This window comes from Pseudorasbora parva, chromosome 10 (assembly GCF_024679245.1).
Source record: "Pseudorasbora parva isolate DD20220531a chromosome 10, ASM2467924v1, whole genome shotgun sequence".
NCBI lineage: Eukaryota > Metazoa > Chordata > Actinopteri > Cypriniformes > Gobionidae > Pseudorasbora > Pseudorasbora parva.
Window position 1 is genome coordinate 9,777,666 of NC_090181.1, and position 26,432 is coordinate 9,804,097.

At 38.0% G+C, this 26,432-nt stretch overlaps 1 long non-coding RNA gene across 3 annotated transcripts in view; it reads left to right on the plus strand.

The window, feature by feature from the left end:
- Positions 1–25,063, plus strand: part of LOC137090556 (uncharacterized) — a 47,903-nt gene extending 22,840 nt beyond the window's left edge. The window contains exon 3 of one of the 3 annotated variants that reach the window (XR_010907894.1): positions 24,986–25,063. This is a non-coding gene — a long non-coding RNA (uncharacterized lncRNA). Of the gene's footprint in view, positions 1–3,770; positions 3,853–15,453; positions 16,084–24,985 lie in introns of those variants that run through there. The other 2 variants (XR_010907893.1, XR_010907895.1) reach the window with 2 other exon arrangements.
- The last annotated feature ends 1,369 nt before the right edge of the window (positions 25,064–26,432 follow it).

Here is a 26,432-nt window from a genome sequence, read left to right on the forward strand (position 1 = left end):
AAGGAGTCCGAGCCAAAGTCTGCTACCTGGGTCATCATGGAGCCGACACGAGCAGACTTCCTGAGTCCCCATCATCGAGTCTCCGTCTTCAATTCCGGTACCGTCCAGCCATCTGGATACCCCAGTCCAGTCTGGAAGGCCCCCATCTGACTTCCCGATCCCATCTCCTGCTCTGGTTTTGTCCAGTTCCCTGGGTCTGTCGGTGCCACTGGTGTCGTCCTGCTCCTCTACCCAGCTCCTGCCGCTTGCTCCATGCGGGTCTTCGGCTTCACATTCACCAGCTTGAGGTTGAATCCTTGGATTTACATCAGGCCTCCAGGTCCATCCACCACGATCCACCACGCTTCTCCTTCCCTCTGGCTTTCCTGTCCTCACTCACCTTCTCGTCGCCATGGTCTGCCGACATGGCCCCGTCTCTGCCTTGGTCCTGTGAGCCAGCAGCTCCACCATGGACTTTCGGGCCGAGGATGTTGGCCTGGTCCCTCGGCCTCTCTATTCTGCCGGATTCAGTCATGACTCCACCCGGATTCCTCCCATCATCAGCTCCACCATGGTGTGTATTTCCATCAGCTCCTCCACCAGCTCCCCGCTCACCTCCAAAGCCTTCTCCCTCCCTCCGCAGTGGAATGTTCAGTTACGGCGCAAGGACGTGCCTTCAGGAGAGGAGAGTACTGTCGTGATTCAAGGACCAGTTTAATTCTGTCAGTTGTCTTTGTTCTTAGTCTGTGTTGACCTAGTTTCTCAGTTTGTTTGATTAGCGATTTCATTCACCTGTTGTCATTTAATTAGCTAATTTCCCTGGTGTATAAAAACTTCCTGTTTGGTTCAGTTCAATGACGGTCATCGTCATCTTTGGTTTTCAGCCTAACTTGACAAACTGTGAACTTGTCCCTCAGATCTGATTATTTGATGTTGTTTTCTAGAATCAACAAAGATGATCTGATGAAAGTTGATCCAGGAACATTGCAGTTGGTAAAATCAGGTCCTGCGATTTACTTTAGTTTAAAGGGATGGTTAACCCAAAAAATTTGTGTATGACATTTTTTCCTCTGTTGACACAAAAAAAAGATGCTCTGAAAAAATTTGCAACCGTTTTTGACAATTGCTTTCATTGTTTGAACAAAAAATAGCTTTATTTATCAAATACCTTCAAACAAAAGAAAGTCAGGGAATGTCATTTTATCCTTCACTTTTGGATGAACTATCCATTTATAGCTTAAATGGATTAGGTGATTCTTATACACTTTCTTGCAAATAGCACTGATGAACATTTAAATGTATTTTGTTAACCCTCATATACCGAGATCGACTTTGCTGTCTTCATTTTTGGGATTCCAGAGACCCCAATTATGTACGTGTTCAGTAAATGGTCAAGCTTCAAATACTCAGCTGTTCTGTGATGGTAGCACATCAATAAAGCACAATCAGACCCTGCCAAATCAATAAAATCAAAGATCCTCCCGGTCAGACATTAATTATCTAATAAATGGCATTTGGTGGCTCTCCTCATGCAAGTCAATCAGTTTGAAGTGACAGTGTGTCCTCTAGATTCAAGCTGAGATTGGGCTTGTACCACAGGGTTAAGTTGTACAATGCTTTTCATGCAGCATTCATTTCATTAGCCTTTGACAGATTTTAAAAGTGTAAGATTACGTAAATACCATTTACCAAACACGTACATAATTGGGGTACATAATAGAGTTTGACAGTAGTATGTCGCTAAGCTAACAATGTGATTCTCGAATATAAGAATAAGAAACACCTAACACACAAATATTTAGTATAAGCTATTAGCTTTTCAGTCACAACATGAATTTGTAAGCATTGTACATTTTTACATTTATTTTAAATTCAATTAGTTGATCTTTTGGACCATAATTACTTATGGTATCGTTAAAATAGTATTAAAGTGATTAATGTACGGACAGGCATTTATGGTAAACTAAAATATACTTTAGTATTATTTATTTTCAATTTAAATATTTGTAATTAAACATTTGTAATGTGGTAGTTTGACATTTATAATATATTTACTTTAAATATATGTATTTGTATTATTTTCACATGGGGAAAAATAGCTAATAAAATGTTTATATATTGCATAGTATCATAAAATACCCTCAAAATGTTGAATAATAATAATAAAAAATATTATTTAGCTAAAATATCTTTGTTTTTCCTGGAGGGAAAAAAGTAAAGTTTTAAGGCTTTGGTCACTTGACTGTGAAGAAGCCAAGTGTGACCCCTAAACCCAGAGGGTTGATACAATGAAGTACACTTCTTTTTCACAAAGGCAAACTAAATAAAACTATTTTATGTTGATATTTTTCGAATGCAATATCAGCATTTCTCTCACCTAGCCATCTTAGGTCTATTTATTTAAATAATTAATTTATCAACGCACGAGATTGCATTCTTTGTGAAAGTTATATAACTGTTATATATATATATATATATATATATATATATATATATATATATATATATATATATATATATATATATATATATATATATATATATATATATATATATATATATATATATATATATATATATAATTCTTTTTAAAAGGCTCTTGGTGGGCTGTTTGAAACAGACCTACGATTTAGAAACATGTTATTAAAAAAATATATATCTTAAAAGTTTGGCAAAAATAAAGAAACCAAAGGAATACAATTTTTTTTGTTAAATAAATCATGATCCGGAAACAAAGCCCTCGGCACAATGATGCAAACTCTGCGCTGAAAATGAACACAAACATTTTGTCTGCAGATTCCAGAGTAAAAAAGGGAGTGCCAAACCCTTATTTATGCTGTGATGTGTCAGCACTTCCTCACGCCTGATCCAATATTGTCCCTCTGACTTAATTACTCACGCTGCCAGTCAATAGTGTTTGCATGATAGACATAGACATGACGTCTGACTGTCAGAAATGAAATTACTGATGATTTCCTGTGTAAATGGTGAGGCTTATAGCAGAGTCTCGTGTTCTTTTGTGTTGGAGCATATTTGTTCAAACATTCTGAACATGCTGGATTCACCTCTGCTTCCTCCTCATCGCCTTTCAGTTTTCCGATTGATGGAGGACATCATTTGTCACACTATGACTAAACTATTAATCACAATAATCTGAATCATGTTGACAAGGTAGTTACGTCATGTTTAAGTATTGAGTTTGACGGTTGAAATCAGTCAATCAAATGCAGAGAAATGTGTTGTGACATGTTTAGACACGCTAGAAGCCTCTAAAATGAAAGGAATATATTTCTTTAAATTGATTGGGACGTTAACGCATAACGCTAACGCATCTTTAATGGAAGTCCTGTGTGGTTGCTGTTTGGGGTTTGGTAATTTTGTGTTGAAGACTACATTTAAACACTAACACAGCACTTCCTGTAGAATTCTCCATGGAACAATTCATACCGTGGCCAAGAAAAAAAAAATGTCACGCTTTATTTGACCTTTCTAGAGGAGCCTGGTGGTTGAGGAAGTGTGCGGAAAACTAAACTGACTTTATGATAATTACTATGGCCAGGCTCAATGAATAATTTAATGTTTAGAGGGAGGAACCCGTTAACCAAGAGCTTCCACCAAAACATTTGCACACATGTAGTGACAGCCAAACACCTGCTCACCTCCACCAACAACAGACTGTTTTTTCCTTACCTAAAACAGACCATTTTAAATGTCATTGTCTACAAAAATACACTGTGTAGCTTGTAATTTCTTGGATATTGTGCTTTCTACTTCATATCTTATGTATGCAGAGCCCAGCTCATACCCTATAGAGAAGCAGCGTTCTACGCTCAACATCACATGCTGCATCAGGGCAACCTCTCCAAGGACCAGCTAATCACTAACACAAATATTCATTTTTTTCCTCCCTGTTCTGTTTATGTTTGCATACATATTTATATTGCTCTTTTTTTTACAACCTATGTCTTGCTGTAGTTCCATGTAGTGTATGAATTAATTTGGAGTACTCACAGAATGCGGTAATTACTTGGGGAGTGGCTGGGGATGTGTTGTGCATTATAAGCAGTTTCGCTAAATAAATAAATAAATAAATGAGGGGATATAGTTTTTGATGTGGGTGTGCATGCATGGGTTTTTAGTATGATTTACAGTCTGTCAGATACATCACTGTTTTGCTTATTAGGCGTGAAGACTTGGTATGCACTGTATGAAAATAATAAATGTTACTAATATATAACATTTATTAATTGTTACTATATAAAATAAGCTTGTTTTACTCATGCTTTACATTTTGGTTCCGTATGGTTAAAAAAAAAACCTGATATTCCATTTTAATATTAATCTAGAAAAGTGTAATGTGGTGTAACCATAAAGCAACAAGTGATAACATATTACCTTTCCATATTTCCTAACACCTTAATCACTCATTTGCAGGCTTAAATGTAATTTTCACTATCTGGTTGTCTGGTTCACTATCTTTGTGGGGACTCTCCATAGACGTAATGGTTTTTATGCAGTACAAACTGTACATTCTATGCCCTAAACCTATACCACACACACACACACACACACACACACACACACACACACACACACACACAAAATATGGAATATTTTAATTCATTGTATAATATCACCCTAATGTTTGTCCTCCCAAAATTAATCTAAATTAATTTTAATTCTGAAATTGAAAACATGCTCATCATAGAAGATGCATCTATGACCTTTTTAAATCTATTTTTGAATAAATCAATGGGCGGTCTAGTATTATTGATTCTAGACCAAGGAATTGTTTTTTATTTTTTTTTATTTATTTGTACTTTTTCCAAAGACCTGTATCATCAGGTTAATCTGACCCAAAAAGCAGACACTAACTGACACTCACCTCTCATATCTCATAAATGTTTTTTATTTATTTTTAAATCTCTCATTCAAAAAAAAAAAAAACAATGTTCTTTCCCTCTCCTGAATATAAATATTCACTCTTTAAAAACGTATATATTCTGTGAACTTAACCATGTTCTGAATGCCAAGAAAAAGCCTGAAATATAGATTTATAGATTTTTTTTCTCCTTCTCTCTGGTATGGTTGAAGTTCATTTGAAATTCACACAGTCAACATAAAGAGGGTGGTGAAATTATCTTATTCAAAAGATCTCATATCAGAGGCACAAGCTCGGATATATTAGTTTCAGAATAAATATTTAAACTAATCATACATTAATAATTCTACATTTTCAATAGTTTAATGAATGTCTGATTTATTTAGCATGGTATGATCGAAATCTCAGATAGAGAACACACACATTCCACAGTATCTGAGATGCTCTTTTGAATTTTAGTAAAGGTATATATGATGTCAAATGCTTTGCTCATTAAAAGCCAGGAGACTGGTTTCATTGCTATTAATCTTGAAGCTGAGCTAAATAAGCACAGAATTAATCAGAAATTGACCCATTGTATTAGTATTAATGATGATAATAGCAAAACTATTATTATTATTATTATTATTAATTAGTACACATTCACAATTTTATAACATTTAAATCAATAAAGAAAAGTTCTGATAAGTGGTTGAATCCAGTTAAAATCACAACCTTTTAGCAAATATCTTTGTGCGCTGTGTTTTTATGCTTATTACACTGTCTATTAACAATTGTTGGATGCTGGTGTTTGAATGGGTGAGGACATCACCCCATGACACTTTTTTTTTTTTTTTTTTTTTAAAGATGCTATCCTCCCATAATCCTTTCCCCATCATTTCACTCTCCATATTCAGGAACGATGATCACGTTCTACACAAAGCCCATTCCTCAGCACAATGGCATATTTGATGTGACACAAATCCAGAGCAAAACTTTCCCCCGACCTCTACATCTCTGCCTGTCTGATACATTACTTCAGTACAGCAAGTCTGTAACATACTTCATCTGAGTCTTCAACCTCCATCCTGATCTGGCAGACACATATTTAAACTAGAGATGGATGGAGCATCGGAGCATGCTCATATGTCACTGCGCCGCTTGTAGAGAGAGGAAATAAATAACGCTAGCATTGAACAGCGCTGCAGGGTGTCAGAGCAGAGCTTGATCCAGGGTAGTAATACTGTGAGGTGTTAAATCAACAGCAGAGAAATATGAGCCCAAGGTTATTGAGTGTCTGTGAGTGATAGAGACTTCAGGATGTTTGGTTACCATGGAAATATACTTTACTTTTTACTTTTGCCATCTCCAGTCCCATGGTCACGAGTCTATATCTATCTATCTATCTATCTATCTATCTATCTATCTATCTATCTATCTATCTATCTATCTATCTATCTATCTATCTATCTATCTATCTATCTATCTATCTATCTATCTATCTATCTATCTATCTATCTATCTATCTATCTATCTATCTATCTATCTATCTATCTATCTATCTATCTATCTATCTATCTTCTGTTTGTATCTCTCAAGGGTCTAATCATAATACATTATATCCATCCATCCATCCATCCTACACATTTTGTTCATCCATCCATCCATCCATCCATCCATCCATCCATCCATCCACATTTTTTTTGTCCATTTATCCATCCATCCACATTTTTTTGTCCATTTATCCATCCATCATCCATCCATCCACATTTTTTTTGTCCATTTATCCATCCATCCATCCATCCATCCATCCATCCATCCATCCATCCATCCATCCATCCATCCATCCATCCTCCACATTTTTTTGTCCATTTACCCATCCATCCATCCATCCATCCATCCATCCATCCATCCATCCATCCATCCATCCATCCATCCATCTCCAGTTTGTTTGTCTGTCTGTCCATCCATCCATCCATCCATCCATCCATCCACAGTTTGTTTGTCCATCCATCCATCCTACAAATTTTGTTTTTGTCCATCCGTCCATCCATCCATCCATCCATCCATCCTCCACAATTTTTTTTTGTCCATTTATCCATCCATCCATCCATCCATCCATCCATCCATCCATCCTCCACATTTTTTTGTCCATTTACCCATCCATCCATCCATCCATCCATCCATCCATCCATCCATCCATCCCCAGTTTGTTTGTCTGTCTGTCTGTCCATCCATCCATCCATCCATCCATCCATCCATCCATCCATCCACAGTTTGTTTGTCCATCCATCCATCCTACAAATTTTGTTTTTGTCCATCCATCCGTCCATCCATCCATCCATCCATCCATCCTCCACAATTTTTTTTGTCCATTTATTTATTCATCCATCCATCCATCCATCCATCCATCCACAGTTTGTTTGTCCATCCATCCATCCATCCATCCATCCAGCAAACATTTTGTTTTCCCATCCATCCATCCATCCATCCATCCATCCATCCATCCATCCATCCATCCATCCATCCATCCATCCATCATTTCTTTTTCCCCCTCCCTTCAAATGATCTATTGAAATAAACTGCAAGAACAGTCTTATAAATTACTTATCCAAACTGAAGTGTGAATGTACATATTTGCAAAAATAGGCAGTTTAATTCAAAGGGTTCTGTAGAGGGAGGGAATTATTTAACTAACATTAAATTAAAGCACAATTTTGGTGCAAAATACTACAAAAGGGTCGGGCCCCTTTAAATGCATCAAAAGTTGAGGACTGAAGAACAGTTATAGTGTTATAAAGAGGGCAAAAGGTGATGCCAGAGTTTAGGGGGAACAGCTGCCACCCCTCAAGCAGGTACTTAACACAAACAGTTTCAGTAAAAACCCCATCTGTTAAAATGAGGGCCAGGAGTGTGTGAGTGTATTTCACTCATTTTGGCCAAAGGCATGAATGGCTGAAGCAGAATGTGTGCATATTTGTTTGTGTGTAAAGATGAGCATGTGTTATTGAATTTGTGTTTCAGTGACACCATTGTTCTGAGAGTGTAACAGTACTAGCACTGCTTTAGAGCCAACCCAAAAATATTCATTAGATTTTTTTTGTATTTGAGCAACAACAAAACTAAATCTATTTATCTCATGCAATTCAGTACCCTGAGCTCTTTAGTGGTGTTTGATAAGGCCAGGGGGTCAAGGTTTGCCTGGTGTTTGCATGATGACACTTCCTTTAGGAAAGACAATAGAAAACAGACTACTGTTCCAACATCTTCTGTGCAAACTCTGTAAGCTGTGCTACATAGTGCATAAAGGTATAAGAAGGACCCTAAAGGTGCCTTGAAGGAAGCCTTGGGGGACAAACTTCAATATGGCTCCATTATGTGCACAAATCCTTATGTTGTGAACAGTTGATACGGGCTGAAATGTTATCATTGAATGCATAATACAAAAATTCTAGTCATTGTTGTCTGTATGTGAAAAAAGTGAAGGAAAAACATTCCTGTTTTTTAGTACATCGTTATCATGTAAATGTAATTTATTCCTGTAATGTCAAAGCTGAATTTTCAGCATCAGTACTCCAGTCTTCAGTGTCACATTAACCTTCAGAAATCATTCTGATATGATGATTTTCTGCTCAAGAAACATGTGTTATTAATGTTATCAATGTTGAAACCAGTTTTGCTACAAACTTTTGTGAAAATCATGATGCAATTGTTTTAAAAAAAATTGCAGTGTATATATAGTGGATAGTCATTTGTTCATTCCAGTGAAGAAGAAGAAAAAATACAGTCAGGACTATGTTTCTTGGGTAAACTATTGAGATTGAAAAATTAGGGAACTCATTTTGTTAGACTCTCAAATCGGCTAAGAATATGATCCATTTCATCTTTTATTTCTATCTCTTAGCAGTCCTAAATGGCAACATTAAACTAGTTTAGCCCAGAGGGCACTTTCAATGCCCCTAAAGAGACCTAACACATCTCTCCATTTTCCACTCCAGCCATGTCCATTTAACCCACCAACTGTCTTTTTCCATAAAAAAAAAGTCTGCTGGGATAGTCTACAAGTGTTAGAGCCTCTCTCCCCTTCTCTCTCACACTCTCTCACTATGGATTTGAAATGGCCCTAGTTTCCTCATTTAAGTTGGTAAAATGACATGGCTTCCCGTCGGCTCCAATCTTAAGAGGAGGTGCGGCAGTGGGGGTTTGTGTGTGTGGTCATGCATGTGTGTGTGTGTGTTTCCAGCAGTGAGGTTCTGGGGCATTAATGACACTGACTCCACATGGGAACCACCAACCATCATCATTTCTATCCCTCCTGTGTGTCCTCTTTTGCTTCAAGGTCATTCTCAATGACTGATGTAAAAATAAAACACAGACAGTGACATACTGCTGCTATTAATTTAATATATTATAAAGCTGTTTTCAAATGTCGCTCAGTCTGAACCTTTTCATGTTGAAGTTTGCATAAGACATTGCATTTAAAAATAGCTGGACATAGCACAGAGAGATAATTCAATTCAATTTACATTTATTTGTATAGCGCATTTCACAACACACATTGTTTCAAAGCAGCTTTACAGAAAATGACTTTTTAAATGTTATGAATGACCAAAGATGGCTGTCGAGCTATCGTGCTTTTGGTAAATCTAATTTCATACGTTTGACTTTTAGTGTCATAATCTGTACTTTTTAAGCATTTCATCTTTTTATGTAAACATTTTGAAACGTTGAAATTGACAGGCAGCTGAGTCAGAAGTTCTGCATGTGATATATTGACAATGCAGATATTAAAAAACACATCCGGATCATTTCTATAATCACCAAAAATAATATTATATGACATTTTTTTTATAAAAGTGGTAGCTATTATTAATAATGCCTCAAATTTTTTGAAAAATAAACATGTAAAAATGAATGTTAATGTTTCAAATAATCACATTGCTGTTTGAGCTGGGTGAACACCGGTAAACTGAAGCACTTTGTAAAGCATATTAAAAAAAAAAGAATGATTTATCAGATATTTATGAAACTTTTACATAATATTAAAACTTGTATCTGCACAAAATGACACTAATGCCTTAGTGAACTTGAAGTAAGTTATAGTCAATATGTGTAAGTCTTGTTGTAAGTGCACTCTTCCCGTAACAATGCACTGAAAATGGCAACTTAACTAAAAGAATTCACAACATTTTATTACAACAGTGTTCTCATCATAATGTAATATTACAGTCCCAATCATACTTATTAATGTCGTGAATTGCTGTTTAAGCAGCATGCTCTGAAGCTAAATATGGGCACCGGTAAACTGGAGAGCTGTACTACCACATCAATTAACTTAACTAAACACATCCTATATGAGATAAATCAGCTACATATGACCAAAATAAACCTAATATTACAACTTTCAATTGCACAAAAGGCTTTTCAAAAGGGAACTTGAATGTGCTAGTCATGAAGGTGTAACTGTTGTGGATGCTTTTTTCCCGTAACAATGCGCTAAACTCAGGTGCACAAATAATTCACAACATTTCTTTACAGTAGTGTTCTGATTATAATATTATGTAGCCCATATGACAGTTTTTAACTGCACATTGCACTTAACCGTGTTTACTTTTCAAAGGGATTCCAATCATATTTCAGACAATTCATGCCCTTATGGCGAATGATGTGCATCGGCTTTAATATATCAGCATACTTTTCTTATTGGGTTAATAACAATAATATTGAAAATGAACATTTATCGGCCGATACAGATGGTGGCCAATATACACTATATTGCCAAAAGTTTTGGGATGCCTGCCTTTACATGCACATGAACTTTAATGGCATCCCCATTTTAAGCCGTTGAGTTTAATATGGAGTTTATATATTGACTATAACAGCTTTAACTCTTCTGGGAAGGCTTTCCACAAGGTGGTTTTGGGTATTTTTTACCATTCTTCTAAAAGCGCATTTGTGAGGTCAAGCGCTGATGTTGGATGAGAAGGCCTGGCTCGCAGTCTCCGCTCTAATTCATCCCAAAGGTGTTCTATCAGGATGAGGTCAGGACAGCACAGTCAAGTTTCTCCACAGGGGCGGCAGTGGCTCAGTGGTTCATGTAGGTTGTCTACAAACCGAAAGGTTGGTGGTTCAATCCCCGGTTCCACCTGACCAAGTGTCGAAGTGTCCATGAGCAAGACACCTAACCCCAGCTGCTCCCGATGAGCTGGATGGCGCCTTACATGGCTGACATCGCCGTCGGTGTATGAATGGGTGAATGTGAGGCAAAAATGTAAGGCGCTTTGGATGGCCATAGGGTCTGTTAAAAGCGCTATATAAATGCAGTCCATTTACCACAACAAACTAACTCATCTATGTCTTTATGGACCTTGCTTTGTGTATTGTTGCACGGTTACGTTGGAACGGGAATGGGCCATCCAAACTTTTGAAATTGCATGAAATTGTCCAAAATGTCTTGGTATGCTGAAGCATTGAGTTTCTTTCACTTGAACTAAGAAGCCAAGCCCAATCCCTGTAAAACAACCCCACACTATAATGCACCCTCCACCAAACTTTACACTTGGCACAATGCAGTCAGGCAAGTACTGTTTCCCTGGCAACTGCCAAACCAAGACTCATCCATCAGAAAACGTGTCCACTGCTCTTTGCATTGCACTTAGTGAATTGGATGCAGCTGCTCAGCCATGGAAACAATTGGTTGAAGCTCTCTACGCATTTTTCTTGAGCTAATCTGAAGGCCACATGAAGTTTGGTGTGGTGCTATTGACTCTGCAGAAAGTTGCCAACTTCTGTGTGCCTCAGCAGGCGCTGACCCCACTCTGTGATTTTACGTGACCTGCCACTTTGGGGCTGAGTTGTTGTTCCCAATAGCTTCCACTTTGTTATAACACCACTAACAGTTGACTGTAGAGTAGGAAGGACATATTGGCAAGTAACTATTTTTTGTTTACCAGCCAAGACCATTTTTTTAAAAAGACTTTGAGGGTGTTAGAGTTCCTTTACACTCCCCAACAAACACCGACATTTGATACATTCTGAACTTGGATTTATATGTAGGAAACACTATTTTGTTCACACTGACCCAGCAAAACCATTTCTTGTCATCTGTGGGGCAATGTGAAGTAACCCATTTTCAAAAATGATTTTTCCTGAAATTATTCTGAAATCTCCATTCTGTTAGCTCAGAGATATCAATCCAATGAAAACATCATCAGAATACAGCTGCCATTATGGTAACTGTTGTCTTGTCCTGCATGTCTTGCTTTCTCATTAGCTTTGCTCTACTCACCTGGAGCCTTATTCCCGCATCTGTCTGCTGCTCAAAAATTCAGTCCCTAAGCCGTCATCAATGGGCAGAAATTGTGCAGTCATTTAGTTAATTAAAAACTGGAGGGCATCAGGCACCAGCGTGCCTAGCACCCCACATTTTGGGTGCAGCGTAATTAACGTGTAGAACAGGATAAAATGGCTGCTTGCTACCGGGGGCTTCCTGCCATTGCTCTTGAATATTCATCAGTGGTGGTTAAAAGGAATCTGTGGCTGTTGTTTGTGGGGATGTGCTACCGGCCCCTCAGGGGTCCCGTCTCCTGCTACCATTTCTTGCTGTGAGAGAAGTGGAGATGGCTGGAAGACTCGTTTTTAAAATGATAGATCATACTGTATTACATGAAATAGACATATATTTTGCGAAAATTTGAGGGTATGTGCCAATGTACTGGTTCCTGACCTAAAGAAGGAATCTTGAACACAAATTCACTCCAAAGACCCTCAAGGGGACAGTCTATCCAACATGGCTCAAGGTTCTTCATCTCTTGCCTCTAAAATGGCTTCAGTATGATAAGACTGCATACCCATCAAACATGGGCAATTATCTTCAAAATAGACTGCCATGTGTTGGCGGAGGAATAGAGAGATGTATACTGGCACCATTGTGGTGTTTCTGGCAAGACGGGGATATACTTGAATAAATTGGAAATAGAATAGGATTGGTAGCAACATCAAATCCCCATCAGATTACAGAGGGAGGAAGAGAAACCACAGCAGTCGTGGTGAACACATGCTTTTTGAGGATTCTCACACCACAGATTGTGTATTAAAAATATGTCCACAGTTCCAGGAATGCAAGACAAAGTCGTAATTTAGTGCTGATGGAGAGAGTAAATGGATCCAGATGGCTCATTGTCTAACTGGATACGTATAGAGTTTATTTGGAAAGACAGTCACTGTGAGAGAGTGCAAAAATGCCAAAAACAATAAAATAGATACATTAGTGTGGTTTTCATGGTTACAATTTTAAGTGAAGCAATGATAAGTTAGTCTTCTGGAAGAACTCTTTTGCAACATGAGTTTGTGAATACATTTGTATAGTATTTGTCTCATTGTAAAAATGTATCTTTTTTTTAGCCAATGGGAATATGTATAGCCATCTCGTTATATTCAGAAGGAGGTCCCTTTCAAGGGGATCGTTAGATTTTGGTATCCTTGGCATTAGAAACTTTGTAAAACCTCTTTTAGATGTTAAATATTTGGGCTAATAAACCATTTTGTAGGGTTGTACTTGTATAACACGTTCTTTAAGGTGCTTTGAATAAAGGTGTCAAATAAACAATTAGTTTATGTATGCGCTGCAGCATGGTATTTGCATTCATTTGGTTTACTATCAGCAATCTGGATTGTATGGCATGCTTGTTTGTTCCGTCAAACATCTACACGTCTCCAGCATGCACTTGGACATGATAATGCTGCTAAACATGTTACAAACACTTCATTAATGTTAGAGGTGTGACAGGCTGCCTCAGCTTACATTGCTAAACACATGGCACAAAGCATGCCCCCCGAATCATAACCGATAATAACACTATACTTCACTCAACCTTTAAGTGTTCATTGCAAATAAAAGATCTACACAGGTTGGCTTTGGCATATATAGCCCGGTTATAGTGGGGTCTCCTGGGAGAGATTTAATCCTCTGAAACATCTGAACCTCTGAAACGTAGCTAGTGGCACCCTCAGAGGAAATCAACTGGCTTTGTGCAGAGGGACTATGCTTTGGCATTAAACAATGGACGGCTTTGTAAATGTTAAAGTTTTGGTAATAGAAATAGAAAATAACTGTGTATTACTGTGCTTTTTAAAAATGATCTCCTTCTAGATATGATGGCTGTGGTAATCGGATCTGTGATTGTTGTGCTTCACTATAATGAAATCTTTGAGCGAGGGTTATAGGAATTGAATCTTGTATAGGCTTTTGTCTTTTTTTACTGTTTACTGAAGAGGATTTGAATTCACTGATATATTTCCATGGTATTGAATCCTTAGAAATGTTTGTATTCCATCTTAAAGGGTTAGTTCACCCACAAATGAAATTGATGTCATTAATGACTCACCCTAATGTCGTTCCACACCCGTAAGACCTCCGCTCATATTCGGAACACAGTATTGAAAATACATTTTGGTCCCAAAATAACAACTACGATTTTATTCAGCATTGTCTTCTCTTCCACGTTTGTTTACAATCCTCAAACAAAGATTAGAACGGTTATGAATCAGTGTATAGATTCAGGATTCGGATCACCAATGTCACGTGATTCCAGCAGTTTGGCAGTTTGACACGCAATCCGAATCATGAGTCAAAACGTTGATTCATAACTGTTCAAATCTTTATTTGAGGATTGAAAACAAACCAGAAGAGAAGACAATGCTGAATAAAGTTGTAGTTTTTTTTATTTTAAGACCAAAATGTATTTTCGATGCTTCAAGAGATTTCTAACTAACCCACAGATGTCACATATGAACTACTTTAATGATGTTTTTATTATCTTTCTGGTCTTTGACATTATACCCTATACTTGCATACGTTTTCAATGGAGAGACAGAAAGCTCTTGGACTAAATATAAAATATCTTAAACTGTGTTCCGAAGAGGTCTTACTGGTGTGGAAGGACATTAGGGTGAGTCGTTAATGACATCAATTTCATTTATGGATGAACTAACCCTTTAAGTTGATAGTCTATTTTGCTTACCCAAAATGCGATTTACCAAGATGTAAGATGCATAAGGGCGAATTTAAGAGAAACTGCAAGAATTTCAGTGTATAATATAGCTTTTAGAACAGAATTTAGGAACCCATTTTCTTAGGAACATTTTAATAATAGTATGTTTTTTTAGGTCCATAGACAACTAAAAACATACAAATTTGCAACAAAAAAGTAATGAAATTAGATAAAAGGCGGGGGTGCATTAGAACGTAGATAGAGAACAAGACCACTATGAATTTTGTTATTTCTCCTTTTTGGTCCCCAAGAACCCATGGTCATGCTATGCTTTTATTGCAAAACAGTAGCGACAATATCATTTGAAACAGCTTCAAAACGTTGTAAAGAATACCATTCACCTTGGATAGAAAAGGTCTGATAAATGTAAAAATAGAAAAAAAGGTTTTGGTGAGTAGTTACGGACAAAATTCTCATTTTTGGATGACAGAAGCCTAGAATATGAGCTCTTTGCAGAGGGTGAAAGAATCAAAAGTTGCATGCAAAAACAAAACTAAACAAAGAATACTTTTTGAGGTGCTTCTTCTTAGCTGTGTGTGTGTGTGTGTGTGTATCCCTCAGGTTGTTGTGTCTGCCTGCGTTGAACGAGCTCCACACACAGCACCTCGTCTCTCTGGCTGTGCTGAGAGGGATTTGGCTTTCACGCTGCTCCAAAGAGAATCCGCTGTTCCCTCTGCAGGATGCGTCTGTCAGTGGGGAGGAGTGTTATTGCAGATTTGCCCTGCAAGCTCACACCTCGGGTCCTGCTGCTTTTTTTTTTTGTATCACATCTGCGTTGGATTTTGCTTCACCTTGTTCATCTTTGTCCTTCAAGAATTTCTTTTATTCAATCTCAGTGGGAAACACAGCTGGAGTGTGCTGCCGAAATGTAGTCTGAATGCATTTTGAACGTGTCAGTGCGTTCTGTGCACAATGAACCTTGTCTTACATAGGACTGTTAAAGAGATCTGCATCTGTGACGCACCCTGGTGTATTGAGCTAATATTGAACCCAACCAACAACTCTCACAGTGTCCTATTTCCATACCTGCTGGGAGACATTTGCATCCTGTCTGATTTCATCTAGTCTGCGACCCAGCACGCCCTGGTTAGCCACCATTCGGTTGCCGGGATGGATGACTATACTTGCACAAGTGGACGCTGAGAAAACAAGGGTGTGTGATCGTTGGTACATCACACTGATTAAAAGAGCACCTGCGTATAAAAGAAAGGATCCCCAGAAAGAGGAGAAAGGGCTTAGGGTGAGAGGCATCTGTCTTTTAATACAGGCAAACAGATGGACACTTGTGTGGGGGTCCTGTCCTACAATGTTGGTTTATCCCTTTTACAAACTCTTGGTTTTGTTTTTGGGGTCTACTAGAAAAGATTTAATGCTTGAATGTTCTAAAGAAAAAAAAAACATTTTTGCCTCTCTTCCCAGTCTTTCAGTAAAGCTCTAGTTAGATCTTAGCTGAATCCAAAATCGCCCCCTATTACCTCAAACAGATCATTATTTGAGTGGACAGCCATTTCTAGTGGTGTCTGAAACCATAGTGGACGTTACTGAGTGCATTCAATCCCACATTGCGCCGCAATAACCAGTGTAGAGCCTGTGTACAAATAATGCCTGTCCGAATTCACTCACTCGTTTTTATTCACTCCTTCAAGTGAACTGTATTAGTGGACTAACATAGGGAATAGTGAATGAGGGTTTAAGGGGCGATTTCGGATTCAGCCAATGTCTCTATGAAGCTCCTCCTTCCGAAAAGCGCATTGTGATCTGATTGGTCGGCTGGACCAGTGTGTTGTGATTGGTCAGCCGCTACCTGCGTGCTTCGGAAATGTCAGGGGGCTTACCATAACCGTAATGGAACACTGGGAATTTTTTTTTTTATTTCTTCAAATTTCACAAAAAAACAACAATTTCACAAATGCAGGCAACACATTGAAATAAAATTGTCATTTTGAAGTAGTATTCTCTTGTAAAATTGTCTTGTAAAAACAAATAAGTCATTTGAGTAATGCTAACAGTAGCCTTTGTATGAGTAAACGCATCTGAAAGAATTGTATTTGTAGTCTGGAGCCCTAAGAATATCTCTAGTAATTTTGTTATGGACAGCTCATCATAATGTTATAAAATGTGTAATTGTAGCCAGTGTTTTTATATTAATCTAAAGGATCTGTTTTACATATTGGCACCTGCTAACAAAAACAGCTTAAACCAGTTTCAGGGATCCCCGTTGAAAAACACAGCATATGATGCTTAGGTATGTTTGAAGCGTGGCAGCTGGTTTAAACTGGTCCTTAGCTGGTCATGAGCTTGTTTAAACTGTTCCTGAGCTGGAGCTAGTTTCTTAGGACCAGCTTAGGACCATTTTAGGATCAGCACTTGACCAGCTTAAACCAGCTCATGTAGACCAGCTTATTAAGACCAGCTTAAACCAACTCATAAAGACCAGCTTAAACCAGCTAAGGACCAGTATAAACCAGTTTAAACCAGCTGCCATGCTTCAAAACATACCTAATCAGCATGCTGTTGTTTTCAATAGGGTTGTTGGTTTCCACAGGCTAGTCCTGCTCTTCTGCTGGTAATGCTGGAAGAATAACTGGAAGACCTGCTGAATACCAGATAAAATGACCCCTACCCCCTCATAGCATTATTTGAGTAAGAGATTGGTAAGAGAGCCATGGTACTAAATTGTGAGAGTTATGGCAATAGTGTTTCGGAGAGATGTGGCTGTGTTCATAGCCCTGCTCGTCAACCACCTCCTCTTACGACCAGCTGTCAGGACGTTTGGCTCATGATGAATGTACACTGTCTACATGATGAAGTCTTCCTGGGAGGTCGTTTGCTCACAAATATCCTCTCAGCCTGGCTTGTGATTCTTCCCGTCATAACAAAACACACCGGATCAGCCAGCGGCCTGTAAGCTGCGAGGCTTTATGGTTAATTAATCACGTGGGAGATAATTAATCAAGGACTAATTTCACTTTAATGATTCCTATCAAATTACTCTTTACATTGGGCGGTGTGTAAGTACACGTTGAGAACATCTTCATTTCCACCGTCTTCCAGACTCGCGGAGGTTATGAATTAATGGATTCATTTATTTATTACTGTCTGGTACTTATGATATTCATTAGGGTCTGTTGGGCACAAGCAGAGGAACATATCTCAAGAGTTAAGTGAAGTTAGTGAGAGGTTAATTCATGATCTGACTTTGCAGATGCCTCAGTAATTTATCAATGCCTTATTCAGCCAGATGTGAAGGAGTATTTTTATGGACTATATATAGGGAGGGATCACTTAAAACTATTGTAACAAATAATAGTTTTTGCTATGCTTCTGTATTACAGCATTTACTTGGATTATTATGTCAAATATTTTTTCTCTTGTTGTTCTATAGTGCAGTTGTTATTTATTCATTTAATTCGGAAAAAAAAAAAAATCCACTAGATTCAAAATTCACAATCCCCATTCCATTAATTTTAATATTTTAATTATTTTAATTTAATTAATTTTGATTTAATTAATTTTAGTTTAATTTATTTTAATACTTTAATTAATTAAAATTTAAGTTTTTTTCATTTATTAATACATTTTTTGTATCATTATCATTATTATTATTATTATTATTATTATTATTATTTTTATTATTTTTATTTTTTTTATTTTTTGAAGGTAAATTACCATTAGTCTATCAGTTGTTCACCTAAAAAAAAAAAAAAAAAAAAAAAAAAATGCAGACCAGGCCTGTGTTTAGAATTTTTAGGCCATGTTTTAACCTGGTATTAAGATGCATTTTGGATGATTGGATCACAAGTAGACGAGGGCGACAAACTCATTTACACCTCGTGTTTTAATCTGTCTCTATGGTCCACTGTTAACCACTTGTGTCCTGATTTCTTCGAGGGGAGGTTCTATGGGTGGGTAAATCTAATGGAGGAAATAAGCTCACACAATTCACATACAATTGACAACGCCGCAAGACCAGCAGAACGCTATGAGTGTGTGTAGAAATCAGGAGTGGTTAGAGAACATTGAGCTTGGGCTTCAAACCAAACCTGGATCTCCAGCCAACAAAGTTTAAATCCTGTCTGGCTAGCGCACTTGCCATAATGCTTATGCCTATGGTCAGCAAGCGGAGAGTAGATGGTCTTTTGTGACTTTTAGAACAATTTCAAACACAAGCATTTTCAACGACCTCTGGAAGTTGTTGAAAGTGGACAATCTCAAAACGTTTTAGACCCCGTTTACACCTTCCACTTGTGATGCGATCGACCATCTTAAAAGGTCATCATTCACCCTCATGTTGTTCCAAACCTCTATGAGATCTGTTTAAAGAAGAAGATTTTTAAAAGAGTGTTGGAAACCAGATGGTAGCCATTGACTGACTTTTAGAGTAGGGCAAAAACAATGGATTTCAATGGCTTACCAACATTCTTTAAAATACCTTCTTCTGTGACAGAAGAAAGAAACTCATACAGGTTTGGAACAACATGAGGGTGAGTAAATGATGACATAATGTTTCATTTTTGGGAGAACTCTCCCTTTAATACCAGGTATGAGTTATATCCAGAAAAGGGTTCTCTATTAATCTTTGATTTTGCAGTATCCCTTTCTAAGAGTGACAAGAATGGAGCTGCACTTTAATTCGACTGTCTTGATGTGCTCTGTGTAATGGATTCAACTCCAGTGCACTGAAAAGTGAAAAAAACATTATATAGGAAAATGAACCCTCATGTATTGCTTTTAGAAAAGAACATCTGGTTATGGCTGATTCAGAAACTACTTTTCTGGAGAATTCATCTTTATATTCCTATGATACATTTAAACCATACGTTTTCCAAGTTCCAAGAGACTCTAAATCTTTGGTTTAATCTAAAGAATCCTTTAGTGGAGGAAGACAATAAAAGACACAAGCTTTTAATACACAGCTAGGAGCCACGTTTACTCAGAGGAGATGCCAATTACACTGAATGTTTCTTTGAGGAGTGTTAAAGGATGTGAATTCAATCTGGGCTAATGAACAGATAATCCGCACCTCATTATAATATGCCTTATAAAAATAACAATAATTAAACTTCTGCTTTATTACAGTTACCTCCTCTTGTATGATGTAGGATGCCCCGCAGGCAAAGGATTTCAAGCCCTTCTCAGTACATCGAATGCTATATCATGAATAATCAAGATCATTATCTCTGTCATCAACCCTGTTTTTCCAGTGGAATTGCTTTAGAAACACCCTTTTAATTGGACCCCTAATTACATGGAGGAGGGAGATGCTCACTAATATCCTAAAAAAGGAAAGACAGAGGAAAAGTGGAAAGGCATTTTGTAATAAAGAGGAGTTTTAGGCAAGCCACTAATTAAAAAGTATATCCTAGGTTAAAGTATTTGAAGTTTTATTAATTCATTTATTTTTTTTAATTGAATTGTGCAAGGTTTAACTGAGTAAGACAGGGTTGGAAAGTGTATTGTGCTTGGAAAATCATTTGCAGTCTCCCTTTATGGACCATAGGGCTCAAGCAATCCCAAAGCCATAAAGCACAGTAAATCCTAGGTTAACGTTAGTGTATAATCTATAATGATATTAGTGAACTCTGCTCTGATAGTAAACACCAAGGTGAGTTGCTTGGTGCAAGATGTATTGCCATACGAGTCTCTGCTGACAAATAATCTCCTCTTGATAGAGACACATCCGAGGTCAAGTTGTTTTCAAATTGAAAAAACTTGACCTTATACTGTAAATTTTTTTGGTAAAAGAGAACATAACTTCTTTAGAACTGTAGTTTGAAACATCAGTATGAATGTAGACTGATCAGGCATAACATTATGACCACTGACAGGTGAAGTGAATAACACTGATTATCTCTTCATCACGGCACGTTTGTAGGTGGGATATATTAGGCAGCAAGCCAACATTTTGTCCTCAAAGTTGGTGTGTTACAAGCAGGAAAGCGTAAGGACTTGACCAAGTCACAAATTGTGATGGCTAGACAATTGGGTCACAGCATCTCCAAAACAGCAGCTCTTGTGGGGTGTTCCCGGTCTGCAGTGGTCGGTATCTAAGTGGTGAACTGGCGACAGGGTCATGGGCAGCCAAGGCTCAATGATGCTGTTCAGGGGCGTAGCCATCTTTTCAGAAGTGAGGGGGACAGAAATGTCATAATACCATTTTTTTTGGACCAATATAATTTATCGCATCTCTTGCTTTTAATTGGGCAAGATATCAAATACACTGCTGAACAATTACCAATAATTAATATCTATAATATTATTCTCCTATTTTTTATGCCAATTTTATGATTGGTTTATATACTACAAACACTTCTGCATTAAGACTCCACAGATTTTATGCAATGTAAAAAAATATGTATTCTGATGTAAACCATGCTGTTCTCTGTGTGAATATATAGTAAAGTGTAATTTATTCCTGTGATCAAAGCTGAATTTATCATCATTACTCCAGTCTTCAGTGTCACATGATCCTTCACTAATTATTCTCATATGAGGATTTCATAATCAAGAAACATTTAGGATTATTATCATTTGTGCTGCTTAATTTTTGTGGAAACCATCTAAACATTTGTGGTAAAATTAAAAAAGAGTGAAATTAATACTTTTATTGATCAGACATGCATTAAATTGATTACAAGTGATATTTTTAATATTACAAATTAGATAATAATTTATTTAATAAATGCTATCCATTGAACTTTCTATTCATTAAAGAATCCTGAAAAATAACATGTAGGCTATCATGGTTTCCACAACATTTTTAAGCAGCACAACTGTTTTCAACACAGACAATAATCATAAATGTTTCTTGATTATGAAATCCTCATATGAGAATAATTAGTGAAGGATCATGTGACACTGAAGACTGGGGTAATGATGATAAATACAGCTTTGATCACAGGAATAAATTACTATATATTCACATAGGAAAAAAACTGTTTTAATTTGTAATAATGTTTCAAAATATTACTGTTTTAACTATTTTTCATTACATAAATGCAGCCTTGGTGAGCAGAAGATACTAAACATTAAAAGCTGCATTATTCATATGATTGTCAATAAATAGCCTACATTGAGATGACTTGAAAAACACACATAAAGCATATATTGTCGCAATCGTCTGATTGTCGTCGTCACGTTTCATCACTCATAACGATTGTTTATCTTCAGCTGCAGCTCCGGCGTGACAGTATTACTTCTACGAATCCACTATTGGACTTTCTATGTGAGCGCCCTCCTCATATTAAGATTCGAAAAAAATTACAGGTCATGCATAGATTATTTTTTGTGCCTGAATTTAAATCTTAATGTATTCACATTGGTTTCTATGTAAATACACTTGCCCGTGACCTCAAGAACCGCGCTATCAACCGAGATTAGAGAAGGCTGTTTTTAGTGTCCCTGTTAATTTGCCCGCCGCCGCGCAGGGTAACGCCGGTTCGAATCCCGCTCGGAGCGGGTCGACTAGGATCGGTGAGACCCAGTAAAAGTGCGGGGGACGAAAATACATTTTATTAAAAGTGAGGGGGACACGTCCCCCGCGTAATCTACGCCCATGATGCTGTGTGGGGCGATCAAACAGACCAGCTACTGCAGCTCAAATTGCTCAAGAAGTTAATGCTGGTTCTGATAGAAAGGTGTCAGAATACACAGAGCATCGCAACAGTTTGTTGCGTATGGGGCTGCATAGCTGCAGACCAGTCAGGGTGCCCATGCTGACCCTTGTCCACCACCGAAAGTGGCAACATTGGGAATGTGAGTTTTAGAACTGGACCTGGCCTGGCCTGATGTTTTACGTTTTCTTTTACATCACGGATGGCGGTAACACCAAGGGGGTAATCTAGCACTCGGATAGCGTTCCACCAATAGGGGCGGCCATTGCTAACCAAGCCATCACCTGCTGTTAGCATCCCATTGACTCCCATTCATTTTTGAGTCACTTTGACAGTGAATAACTTTACATCTGAGGCGTTTAAAGTCTCCATTTGTCCATTGTTTATTTATAAAGAAACACGACAATGCATAAAAGGCTCCATTACCTTGTATCTTAGGCCCCATTTACACTGCATGGTTCAAGTGACCCAATTCCGATTTTTTTTCCTCTCATGTGGCACAGATCGGATATGACATATGAACGTGTAAGCAGGAAAAAAAATACATGAATTCAGATATCCTCAGATCGGATTCAGGCCTCACTCATATGTGGTAATAAATCCGATATGATTCGGATGTGTGCATTAGCGTCTGCCATGTAAGCGGTCAAATCGGATATTCCCCAGTAAATGCGAGTCATACGTCATTGAAAAAAGGACGGAGGCGAATGACGTCAACTCAGGTGGACACAAACTGCGATCAAGGGCCAGCGTTGCCAAGTCCACGGTTTTCATGCAGAATTGGGCTACTTTAACACAGTTTTGAGTTGCAATTGGACGGGTTTTGTTGTGAAAACCTGGCAACCCTGTCATGGGCTCTCCTCTTCTTCTCCGCCTTACGAGAGAAATGTTTTGCTGACCTTTAAAGATGTGTGGAACAGTGCAGACAGCAAAACATTGTACAATCATTTTGTCTGCGGCCATCGCATATCGCGCTGTTTTACTTCCTTTCACCGGTTAAGAACGTCTTGGGCTGTTTTCCCAGTGTACAGTGTAAATGCAAATATCGGATACGGGTAAATTTTTGATGATGGAAGCGGGTTGTCAAAAAAAAAATATATGGATATAGTCACCAAATCGGAATTGTGCATCAAGACCTGCATTGTAAATGCAGCCTTACACTATCGCCCCGTAGAAGCTGTTTTTGTAAAAATAGGCTAACGATTGCGTCATAACCAACGCGACTCCGTCGCACAGTTGATAAATTACTGTATAGACCTGAGGAGACGCTCAGAAACAATCTTTACTGTCTATGAGACAGTCGGGGGGACGTGACGACACAAAGTCCGATAAAGTCAAGGGAGAAGAATGGGGAGAAGCCTATAGTGAGCCAAAAGCAACGGGACAAAACATTTAAACAACGTGATTCAGATTTTACTTTCCACAACTACTAGAAGACCTACAGCTGTCAGACAGTTTGCTCACGTCACATCTACGTCCCAAGCTCAGTCTGAGCCTGCGCAGTTCGCTCAGCCATCAGGAAGTGAGTGCTTCTAATTTACCTCACTTTCCGCCGTTGAAGTCTATGGGATAGCTCTGTCCATTTCTTTTACTGTCTATGGGGAACACATGGCACTAGGATACACTATGGGAAGAAGACAAGCTGGCGGAGACAGTGTGATGCTTTGGACAATGTGAATGTTACACTGACATGTACCACCTACCCCTAAGCATTGTTGCAGGCTGTGTAAACCCTTTCATGGAAACAGTATTCCCTGGTAGCCGTGGCTCTGGTATACTTCTTTTTCGGCATCCATACGCACACTTTTGTCTTTCTTCTGTGCATGCACTGTTGTTTGCATGGTCTAAAAATTGGGCTTCATGTGGACATCCGCTAACTCTTTTTTTGATGACTTTTTGAATTCGAAGGTCAAGGTAAATTGTACTTCAATTTATTCACATTATCCATCCATCCATCCAACCATCCATCCATCCATCCATCCATCCATCCATCCATCCATCCATCCATCCATCCATCCATCCATCCATCCATCCATCCATCCATCCATCCATCCATCCATCCATCCATCCATCCATCCATCCATCCATCCATCCATCCATCCATCCATCCATCCATCCATCCATCCATCCATGCATAGCTGCTTTACCTTGCGTTTACCTTACACAAGGATTATAATGAGCATTTCTACAATGTGAAACGTCATTCAAAAACGCACAATTTTAAAGCCTCTCTCTGGGAATAGTTTTCAACTTGTGATAAATTGCTTCCCACGCTACTCCCTTTTACCTGCATGCAGCACAGTAATAAAAGCAAAGGTCAAGGGTCTGTTAACGTGTGGGACTGACTGTGTAAAGGGTGTAAAAGCAAGTTTTTCTTACTCATTGTTCTGTACTAGCAGTGTTGTGTCTGTGCATTACACCTACACTGTACGATCCTTTCCTAATCATAATCACACAGTCGTCTTCTCTCATTTGTGCAGGGGGTTTGCTGCTCTGATGTTTCCTGAGATGTTTGCTATTGTGCCTGGAACAAAGAATCAGCCCCCCAGAGAATAGGTAGGGGAACTTTTCCTCTGTTCCTGGTGGGCCTTTGAAAAGCTATTTGTTGGAGAAGGGCATCCTTTGTTTCAACGTCTTCACCATCACCATTGAATTTAATTATCGCTGCATTTCCTTTTTTTTTCTTTTGGAAGAGGATGCTTAATTTTAAAAGCCCTGCTCTTAAATGGAAATTGACAGTATTAATTGTATGTGCGGAGGAATGAAAGACAAAGAAAAATGAAATGTGACAGAGGAAGCGTCTGATGTTGCTGAGAAAGGCTTGAAGTAGATGAAGTAGAAGCTCATTCCTCACGTAGGAATTCAAGCCAACACACTATTGGTAACACTGCAATTTCCAGAGGTACAGAAATAAGTGCGAGTAATATATTATTTCTCATTAAGTATTCATTCGTATTTTTGTCACACTGCATGTTGTTACTTTACTATTCTCTCCTTATCTGAAAAAATAAATAAATAATAATAATAATAATAATAATAATGTATATATAATTACTATACTTTCCGTATTTTTGTATTCCATATTCCATATTTTCCCCCTTACATTTTTCACTGTTTGTTATATTGGAGCCCTTTGCTAAAATCATTTAAGTATTTTTTTTTTCTAATTAATGTACACACAGCACCTTATAGTGACAGAAAAACACAGAATTGTTGACATTTTTCGCAGATTTATTAAATAAGAAAACCTGAAATATCACGTGGTTCTAAGTATTCAGACCCTTTGTTCAGTATTTAGTAGAAGCACCCTTTTATCGAGTCTTTTTGGGAAAGATGCAACCATTTTTTCATCCCTGGATTTGGGGATCCTCTGCCATTCCTCCTTGCAGTTCTCTCTCCAGTTCTGTCAGGTTGGATGTTAGCGTTGGTGGACAGCCATTTTCAGTTCTCTCCAGAGATGCTCAATTGCTTTTTTTGCAATTGCAAGGTTTATTCTTATAGTGAAAAGCACCCCATTGACATGCGCTTATATGACTGGCACAGCGCAACGGTTGGAGTTAAAAATCTTCATTTGTGTTCTGCTGAAGAAACAAACACACCCACATATCGGATGCCCTGGGGGTCAGCAGATAAACATCACATTTTCATTTTTGGGTGAACTATCCCTTTAATAAACTGATAAACTTTATATCCGTAAATCAACTCAGAAGAACTGTAATGAAGTGCGTGCTCTCACCTTTACTTCTGCCATATCCATCACTCTGGAGACTGTAAGCTGGATCACCAACAGTTAATTGTAATCCATCCTTAAGTAACAACTTTTTAGCAAAACCCTGTGTTTTGTATTGTCCCTTTGTATTGAAATTCATTCACAAAGCAGTCTGGTGTAAAATGATTCGTACAGACATAAACAAATTTAACTATATG